Genomic DNA, 10,970 nt, shown 5'->3' with positions numbered 1-10,970 from the left:
TCTTTGCACACCAACAAATATGCATCAGATTTCCACTTCTCCTCCACCTGGAAAAACAGCAGCCATTTTCATCATCCGGAGCGTGTGAAATTTCACACTCGTTTTTCACAACAAATCTTTTAATATGCACTGCGCCTTTTTTCTTCCTCTCCCCCCAGCATATGAAATCCTTCCATTCCTGGCTGCCGACACCAAACATGCTGCCAATCATCTCCGAGCGATGGCAGTTACAATTTTCTGTGAACAATTTGCTCCCTTAAGAGGAAAATTGCTTTCAATATAAGCTCCCTTTGAAAGACAACAACAATAAAAAGATACAACTGTAATACCGCTGCCTCTGTCAGCACTTGGCCGGGACAGCTTCGCAGGAACGTATGACTGGGGGATGAGGTGCTTACAAGTCAGCCTTGTAATATCAGCATCTGTGTGAGACAGTCCCGGCAAATGAATCCCACTTCGAACATAACAGCTTGGCATCGCGTGAAAATGACTGCCATGAGCAGTAGTTGTCAGATATGCTCTTGCCATTGTGACGGTGAATTGCCATTTATTATATGTTGTGCCTGCCTCTGTCAGGTGCTGTTGACTGTGTGTATTGATTTGCAAGAGCAGAGGGGGACAAAGGTCACTTTGATCAACACTCTGCGACACGTGGGAATCACACCGAGCTGACATTCCATTACCTGAGAGAAAGGGACTCAAAACAAAGAATATGTTAAGGAACGGTAGACTTCAATACGGCGATATGACTATAATTAACAGAGAAATGGATGTCTCATGTTGAAAGGACGAGGTGCTTTCTGCTCCTGGAGGCTATTGTTCGCTGGAGGCAAGAGCGCTGTCTCCTTGATATTACATGCTTGACCTTTCTGCTCTGCCACTCTCCTAGCGGCCTTGTCGCATTTTCTGAGCTTCTTCAAATCAAATATTGTCCTTTCAGGTGCTTAAAAATCAACCCGGCAGACCAAGCAAGCAAGACTGTGATTGGACCCATGCAGGGGCAAAACACCAAAAACACTGTTTTCATTTACTTAAATGGTTTATTCCACCCCAATCTCAAGAATACCTAAAAACATGCTACAGTCAGCAGCCCAGGATTTGGCTTGCGTTGTCGCTACACAGACAAGCAAAATGATTTAAGGATGGAAGACAAATGGAGAAAAGTTCCCATAATCATAACAAAGCTTTACAGACTAAATTGAATGCATCATAGAGTCCATCAAAATCTTAATGTACACTTCACAAAAAGCCTTTTGCTAATTTCTGAATGGGATGTCCTGATCCTATCGCGATATCAGTGCAGCTGCAACACAGCAATTTGTTTTTTCTTACTTGACTTGAACGTGTCCAAGGTCACTTACATGTAATATTTACATGGTTTATGTGTGTATGAGTTCCATGACCCTTGGTCCCTTGAAGCCTGTTAAAACCCCGTTGTATTTCAAAAATACGCAGGTGTCACTGAGAAAATAAGTATTTCTTCATTCCTGAACATTTTTGCAGATACATATTTATGTCTGAGCAATATACATTTCCTGGTTAATATTTACTTTCAAAATGAGATGGCAGGATATCCATGGAGGCTCTCCAGGCGCAACCGAACACCCTGTGATAAAGATCTCATTGGGGTGCAAGGTGTCTGAGAATTTGAGGCAAAGGAATGATATAGTAACCAAGACAAAATGAGTAGCCTCTTATAATCAAATCATTTTTAGACTCTATTTACTATAAATTAACTAAAGCAATTATTTCACTAACAAACTGGTTTAAATTAGATGTGTATTTGTTGCACAGATAATGTCCCAACTGCATTAGGGGGAGGGGATGCACATTTTGTCAGGAGTGAGGGAGAGGGGCCCTCAGGTAAAAAGGTTGGGAACCATTGTTATTAGGAAAAAACACAGTATCATGTAGGCACATCTTGGGGGCAATCTGCAATGTAAACTTTGCTAATTGTCTGCTTTCAAAATAACACCACACCTTACATTGTGGCTTTCCAGATGCAAATGATTCTCATCTTAAAGCTAAAATTTCAAAGAAATCCCATTTCTGATTTTCATGTTTTTACTTGAGCTGAAGATTTTCATGTTTCTTAATAAGGAGAGCAAATTTCATCACCCTTGTGCCCATGAAATCCATTCAAAACAAATGATAACATTTTAAAAATGCATGCTTGTCAATCTCAAAATAGGGCTGTTTTTCTCAAATCCTACAAAAAAAGATTTTTGGAAGATACGCGCTTCAGATCCGACAGCAGCAATATGCTTTTATTTATTAACAAGCTGTTGGTAATGAGGGACATGATCGTGAGCGGAGGTGTTTGGTTTGATTGCGTTGCCACAGATGAAACACGTGTCTCGGCGGCGTGGCTGGAGCGAGAGCCGGGCTGACTGGCGTTATTGCGTGGGCCGGCCCTGCCGCTGTCTGTCGTGCCTGTCAAAGTCATGAGAGGATCACTTTATCATCGTTTGTCTGCGGTGTCTGACGCTATTGAGTAGGAGGCAGCCCTTAGGGAAATGGGGGCAGGCCTCTGTATTTGCTGTATGCTCCATTTTTATTTGGTTGCTTGCTCGGCTTTATCAGGATTCTTGTTCCAGCCTGTCAATCGCCGGGTGAGGTTTGTTACACGCCTCTCAAAAACCTGCAGTCTGGCCTCATGTGGTGTTACACAGGATGATGGCTCTCCAAGTCCTGAATAGTCAATGGCTGCATTTACACACAATCAGACAATCATATTATACAGCAGGTATTTTCAGACAAGCAATCTAATTGGTCAAAGACGCATTCCAACTGTGCTGATGCCATTGGTTGCTATGCCAACTCTTATGGTAACGAGGAATATAGTAAGCGATTTTTCTTGTTTTCCCCTGGATTGTACTCTTATATACAGTTTGTATACTGCTTTGAAGGAACATTTTCGGACAATACCCATTATAAAAGCCATATTTACTGTGTTTATGGGTAGCTGGTTGGATCACCATCATACTAATAATCACAGAAAAGAACGGCCTCTTAAGTATTATTACTATATTTTTAAATCTTTGTGGTATAGCTCTGTTTAGAGAGCCATGAAGAGAGGAGCTCAGGGCAAACAAGCAGATGGACATACATGAATTGAATCCATCTCAGCTTATAAGGTTCTGTAATAAGGCCAAGGGCAGTGTTTCACCATCACCACCAGATGATATTTGGAGCGCCCGCCATATGAAAACATGACACAACGGTGGGAGCTCATTAGTGCAACATTATGATGCTGGAAAGCAAATTACATGGGGCTACGAGCTTAAGCAGAGGAAATCACATTATTATGCCAGTACATTACACTCAAGTGAAATTGATGCAGCTTCCTGTGAAACTGAATTGTCACGCTGCTGCCCAGTGGAATGAGGTTAATGAGTTCTTACTGGTATTAACATTAACAGACCATGTCAGCTGAAACAGACCAGTTTGCATGACTCAGACAAACTTCAGCCTGCTTTGACAGACTCTCACGAAGGGCTCGATAGGTATTTGGAACCCTATAGGCAATGCCAATCATAGCTGTGTAGATATGGATGATTCAACGTCACTAAGCACACTTGTCACTGCCAGTAAATCGTTATCATGCCAGCTGGCTCTGGAGATTATTTGTAATCATTATATCCATGAAAAAGGTCATATCAACAGCTTTGGAAAGCGTGGATATATGGAGTGTTTCCCAGTGAATTCCATGACAAGCAGGGAAATTGATTCTCTTCTCTTCTCAGTTCATAATAGAAGGCTTAAGCAGGGATGCCAGGAGCCTAAAGGTGGGAGAAGCAGGCTTGTGACTGAAAGGTTGCCGGGCTGAATCCCCGGACCTGTGCTGTATCTGGGGAAAGGGAATTAGTACCGCTGTCTCCTCACTCAACAGCTATCCCTGAGGTTCCCTTGAGCAAGGCACTTGGCAGCTGCTCCAGTGGAGCTGCTCAGCGTCCAGCAGTAGAAGACTGTGGTTGCACTGGGCAGCTCCCAGGTGTGAATGTGTGTTAACTGTGTGAATGTGAAGCAGGCCTATGCTGAAAAAGAACATGCATGCAACTCTTCCCTGGATAAATAAAGCTAAAGACAAAGGGGCATGGCAGGGCATCGGTGCATTTAATATGATAACGCTCAGTGACAGTGAATCTTCTGAACGGTGCGGCCTGTTCAGAGTTATCATCAGAAGTTTGAGTGAAGCGTCTATGCACATCCATCCCCGCGCACAAAGAAACAGCGCAGTATCATGTATTACGCACTGCTTCAGGGCAATCCACGATACAAAATTGATTAATATTTGCTTTCAAAATGACACGGCTTGATGCATGGGGACTCTCCAAATGCAAATGAACACTTTAAAAGAGATGAATAGCCTCAACGGAGGATTGTAAAGTTCAAGCAGGAGATTTGCATATTTATATTACAAGTTACTGATAATAAGCGAGGCAGGAAGAAGTAAATGCAATCCGTTTGTCAACGTACGCCTCCTACATTACAAAACTAGACCTTATTAGCTTCTGTGAACTGATATGTTCAATTACTTGCCACAATAGCCGTGCTGAAGATGTATTGTACTGCGTTTTGACTGTATAATACAATTTAGATGAAGGCAGAGACATGAGACAATTGATGATGCGTTCAGTATGACACAAAAGTTGCTGTGAAAGAAAATAATCTCATAGCAAGATTGTTATTTCTCACTAAAACTGTCTATAAAAACAAGCATGAATTGAATTCAACAATCTGCCAGTATTATGAAAAAATCTATAATTATAATGAAGGTGCATTTGCTTTTTCCTTTTTTGTAGACAATTTGTTTTTTGTACTGGTGCAAAATCCCGGAGCAGCTCAAACTGACCAACTATGACATTATTTCACTAATTTAAAAGGGTTTTCTCCATTCTCTGCAGTCATCACTTTCTGTTGGAGCGCCACAGTTCGCCTTCACCATGGATTTCCTTGTCCTGAGGAGAGCTACAAAGACCGGACACCACGAGGGACAGAAACCGCTGTTATGCTTTGTAAGAGGAAAAAACAGGAGGCTAGTGGTGTCCAGTGGTGTCCAGGCTGATGTCACTTCTCTGCTCTTAGCTAAGCATTATCCCAGTGCTTCTGTTCCACTGCTCTATCACACTGTGGGAGGCAGCTGCATGCAGCAACAAAGAACTTCATTGGTTTTTAAATATTAATAGTTGGGTTAGGTTAGGGTAGTTTAGGAAGAAGAATAGTAATAGATATAATAGTAATAGAAATACTGATACTATTACTATGAGCAACACCATAATAATAATAATAATAATAATAACAATAATAATAATAACAACAATAACAATACAAATAACATATAACTTTTTTTTAACAGTTCCAAAAGTTTCACATTTTGTAAAATAAAAGGAACAAACAAATCTCAGCATCTTTACAATCAGCTCAAATAAAGAGAAGACTTGTACAGCAGGAATAGAACAAGTCTATGCACCTGCAATATTATCATAACAAATAATAATAAACAGTAAATATTGGATAGTCTTGATGGTCCACACCACAATTCAGCAACCGGTGATTACCATCAAATTGAAGCCAGAAAGACAACTGATACTGCTGATACTGCTGGCTCATAAAATTCAGAAACCATATTGGACTCCCAACAACTACTACAGCATAATGAGAGCCATAATAAGTTATCAGTTAAATGAAAGTTTATGAAAATGAGTTTTTGTTTGTGTCTTAAAAGAAAATATAGATAGGTAGGGTAGGAAGATTAGAGCAAGTAAAAAAGACAATTATGAGAGAAAGTTAAAAAAAGAAACATAAATCGTTTATCAAGGTGGTTTTGTGCCAGTCTGTCTGTCAAAAAAGAGCTTCATAGATGAGATGTATTTGGGCAATTTAGATGTGTTTAAGATGTTTTTAACGTATATGCGTATGCACACATGCATAAACTCTCACACTTATAAACTTTGGATTCATACTACAAAGCACTGTGATTAACTTATTTTGTTAAAAGTGCTTAATTTGGCTTGACATACTGTGTTTTTCACCATTTCTCCTTTCTACTATATACAAGATCCTTTATATGATCCTTGTTCCATGTGTGGGTCACTACAGTGTATCTCACTAGCAGCTATATCAAGTCAAAATCCTTGTGTATGTAAAGCTCTTTGCTAACACAGGCAATTTAGACTGAAAAGGCGACAGGCCTTATTCTGACACCTTCTCTCTGAATGCTCACTCTTGTTAAGTGGAATTAGCCTTTATTAGAAGAGTGGAATTAGCCTTTAAAGAAGCAGGCTTGTTACCAGAAGGTCACCGTTTTTGAATCGCTGGGCCTGCTGGGAAGATCTCCTCCCTCAACAACTACCACTGAAGTGCCACTGAGCAAAGCACTGCACCCCTACTGGCTCCAGGGAGGCTGCTTGGTGGCAAGATGGTCGTAGTAATGGCAAGGTAGCTCCAAGGCAAGGAGATGAAAGTGTTTACCCCTCCTTCCCCCCGCAACTACTCCCCCAGGCCGCTGCTGCTGTAGGTAAGACTGTGTTCTCCGTCAATGTGCTCGGTTAAATAAGGATAAGAAAAACCCGTTTGTTCAACAGAGCTTAGTGGTCTTTTATGCAGAAATACAGTACTATAATAGCTGGTATCAGGTGCCTCCCATGACTTCAATAGCATATGTGATGTGAGAAATGGGAGCGAACATATGTTGCATGAAGCCTACTGCATGAGAAAGATGATACAGCCAAAACAATACACAGTATATGAGTAATCTAATATGTGCCATATGTTGACCATACATATAAGTCCTCCTCTCATTGCTGAAGCGAAAAATGAAATCAAATATCACAAATGCGGAGAAGCCATTAAATTAATATGATATAGACCAACGGCAGTGTAACACTACCTCACCATGCTCTGAATGGACCATTTTTGTGTTCGGCTGACACTCAATATCTCAACTTGTTTTTTTTCTTTTCTCTCTTTTTCATCAGGTGAATTGCCCCTATTGAGCTCCTTAACAAGTCATTATGCTGCGGTGCTCAGAGAGGGCCCGGCCAGGACTCCAGGTGTTAAAATGCACTTGGCCGGGCCGGCAGACCAGACCACCGGGCCAGTCAGCCAGCCAGACCTCCCTTCCTGGCCTCCTCCTCTCCTCACCTCCTCCCTTCCTCCTCTCCTCACCTCCTCCACTCCTTTAACGGAAGCCAGGTCTGCCTGCCGCCTCATAGACACACTGCCAGGTCCCACACACGCACACACACACGCACACACACACACACGCACACACATACACACACACACACACACACACACACACACCTAATCTTAACCCTAACCCTACACTAACCTTAACCTTTATCCTAATTCTAATTTTAGCCCTAAACCAGAGTCCTAACCCTAAACTAGGACCAGCAAAATGTCCTTATTTTGGCTGATTTTCCTCATCTTTGGTCCTCGTAAGTACAGAAATACAAGATCACACACACATGCACACACAGACACACACACACTCACACACGCACTGCCAGTTCTCAAATTTACTGACACCAATATGCCCATATGTGGGAGGCCAAGACTTGTTGAAAGTGCTTATTAGAGCATTAAACATGCTTCCTACCAAAGCTCTGAGCAGGCAGCCGCTCAGTCAGAGCTGCACTGTGCAACACATCCACCCTCCATACCTAATAAGAGTGTTAGTTTTGCTAATGAATTGGACATAAAAATCTAACACGGGACAGATGCAGATTTAATTTAATTTGCTGTAATTGCTTGTGACTATTGGAGAATGAATTTTTTTCTTGTTGGTTTATTTAAGAAGCTAAAGAGGCAAGGACAAGGCAGCGGCTGAGGCCTCGTGGCGCGGCGCGGCCATAAATCTCTATCATTTTAACAAGAAGAGACAGGAACCAATTTGTGAGATTTATGTTTTTTTCTCTCAAATATGAATGAAGAACAGACATATCTGTGAAGCGATGATGATGATACTAAATCTAATCAGAGCGGAAAATGGATTTTAAAGGGCTTGTCGTTACAATTTAGGTCTCATAAGGAGCTGCCCCTGCTGTCACGTTAATTCAATTCCTGATCACGATGATCTCCACAGAACGCAGAAACCTCTGAAACATAAAGAGCGGCTTTAAGGGCAAGCAGTGCATGTTCGACAAGGAGAGATATGGTCTGTAAGTGCATAATAAACAATGTCTAAATTGCATTATAGCCATTCAGAGTAATCGGATTACAGCAGAAATGCAAGTAAATCACATAATAATAACGCATAAAGAAATGGATTGAGAGCAGTATGCTGGTCATTGGTGGGACAGGAAGGGTCTGTGCTGCACACTGCTGTAACTCTCTGAATGTGCCACTTTTAGCCTGCCTTGTCTACAATAGAGGTTTCATACACAGGCCAGTGAGCGTGGACAAGCTCGCTCACACATGCATGCAAACATAACACACACACACACACACTCACACTAACTGTAACCATAAGCCTTCAAAACTAACTGTTAACTTCACGTTCTGCATGTGAAACACACTGCACCTTCACAGGTTCCCGACTCGACTTGAACATCCAGCTAATATTATTACAGCAGAATCCTTAATATATTTATTCCTGTGAAGGGAGCATTAGAAAATTGTGTTACAGATGAAAGAAGACTCTCTGACCTCATTAATTAAATATATCTCTCATGACAAAATAAGCAGCTTTCCCATAAGAAAAGGAAAACCACAAAACCATAAAACAATGTTAACGGATTGAGCTGGGAGAAAATGTGAATTGCTCAATCCAATCATTACACTTGGGGAGTCATACAAATGCGGTGGAAATAAATCAATGAGGGATCGCACCAAACTTAGACTCCAGCAGAAGCTATTAATTTACTCGAGTCAAGCAATGTCAGCTGCCAATACATTTTTACACCGTGTGAGGAGTGGGTGATAACTGGAGTGGCTGGGAACTTGGAGTTTACACACATTACACAAGGATTCAGAAGAGTAGCAGTGCCAGAGCCTTCAGACCAGAGGTGGAAACTCCACAGGAGACGAGCAGCATGGGTTCAAAGAAGATGTAACCATGGGTTTAGGAAATGCTATCATTAGTTTTATGGATAAGAGTAGTTGTTGGATATTCTGGTAGAGGCTTGAGTTTAAAGGCTGCTAAGTATTTCTCATGCTATCTGTGTGAGCTTTCCCTCTCCCGCCCTGGCCTCTTACTCACTTACATACACATAAACACACACACACACACATACACAGCCACATGCACCCACCCCACAGACACACCGTCTTCCCACTGGAGGAATTAGACAGGCATTTGACATCCAGAAAGAGTGAATACCTCGGCCTGGCTGGTCCCAGCATGCCTTGTCGTGCACGGCGTAATCTGATAATATCAATCATAATTGTGTTAGATGTAATCCATCTGACTTTCAGTTTGTCGGGGTCAGGGAAGGAAGCAAGGCCCCACTTGCCATCAATTATCAGACATAAGAGAGTGGTGGATGGAGCTCTCCTCTATAAATAATACGGTGGGGCCCCGGCTCTGCCGATCGATGCCGTACAGTTCCACTGTCATGGCTTTAATGGCAGCTGGCTTTCTTGGCGGTGCGGATCAATAGCGCGTCTCCTCGGGGCTCAGTCTGGGCCCAGGTCACGCCCGGTGACGGGGGCGTAAATGACACCTCTGTTGTGATTGGGAAAATGCAAGCCTTTTGGGTTATTTAGTCAGAGTCCCACCCCTGGGTGATCAGGGCCTAGGGGACACCTGTTGAGACAAGATGAGGAGCCGCTTCTGATGATCTGCTTCTAATGAGTGTTTCTTCCCGACTCCGCCACACTATCAAAAAACAAAGAGGACCAAGGCACTCTTCACTTCTAAAATAAAATGCCTGCCGTTGTTCTATTTGACATTTGAAGTTTGAAATTTCAGTAACATGTCGACATGTCAGGGAGTATGAGTAACACACAAATATGTGATGAACAAAGGCATTTTATTTAACAGTGAAGAATGCCATGGTCCTCTTGTTTTTTTGTTGTTCTTTTTGGATTCCATTGAAACCGTCAATACCAAAGAGCATCTTCAATCATTACTTAAATATATTTCATATGCAGTAGCAGTCTCTTCTATTCTTTCTATTTGATCCACCAGAGTGTCTTCCCTTGTAGCCCTTATAACCATGCTGGCAAACATCAAAGAGGTAACCTCCTCTAATATTAATATCAATAACCAAGAACATCTAGTTTATTTTAGTTTCATTATACAAGTATTTCATCCACTTTATACAGTTTTTCAGTATGTCTCTGCACAAGTGTTACCAAGATAAACTCCTTTACACTTATTGTTGTTTGCAATTAAAGTGAGTCTTATTCTGACAACGATTTCACGAGTAAAAAAAAAGCCTGTGCATGTATATTTTCAGAACAATTTGGGTCCCTCAAACCCCAGATTTTTATTCTCTGTGTTCCCAGTGTGTGTAAACAAGGAAAGTGAGCCCTTTAAATTCCAAACAGGGTGGGTTGAAGTGATGTCTAATTGAAAAACATGAAGAGGCACAGCTGCTCAGTCTGAATGTCAATGGAGGCAGGAATGACGGACAGCACAGCAGGCAACCATGCCAAGATTGCCTGGCCAAGACTTACGAGACACATAAACAAACACACGCAAACCAAGTTAACATGGAGACGCAGACACCGAGCCAAACTAGGTGGAATCGACTAAAAAAAAAAAGGAGGCACAGACACATAAAACCAACGAAAGGGGGGAGACGGCTAAAGTGTTCCTCCTTCTAAAGAACACAAGAATAAATCTTTAACTCCAGGCTGAAAAACCTGAACCTTGAAAACTGAGAAATATATATGTTTATCATAGAGACACAATGTCAAATGGCAAAGTTAGTCACATGTAAACTGCTAAAGCTATGTGTACAGAGTTAATTGATGTTGCAGCAAAATTTCTACAGTATTCCTCCTTTAAAACAACA

The sequence above is a fragment of the Centroberyx gerrardi genome, chromosome 1 (genome assembly GCF_048128805.1).
Source record: "Centroberyx gerrardi isolate f3 chromosome 1, fCenGer3.hap1.cur.20231027, whole genome shotgun sequence".
Taxonomy (NCBI): Eukaryota; Metazoa; Chordata; class Actinopteri; order Beryciformes; family Berycidae; genus Centroberyx; species Centroberyx gerrardi.
This window is presented reverse-complemented; position numbering follows the sequence as displayed.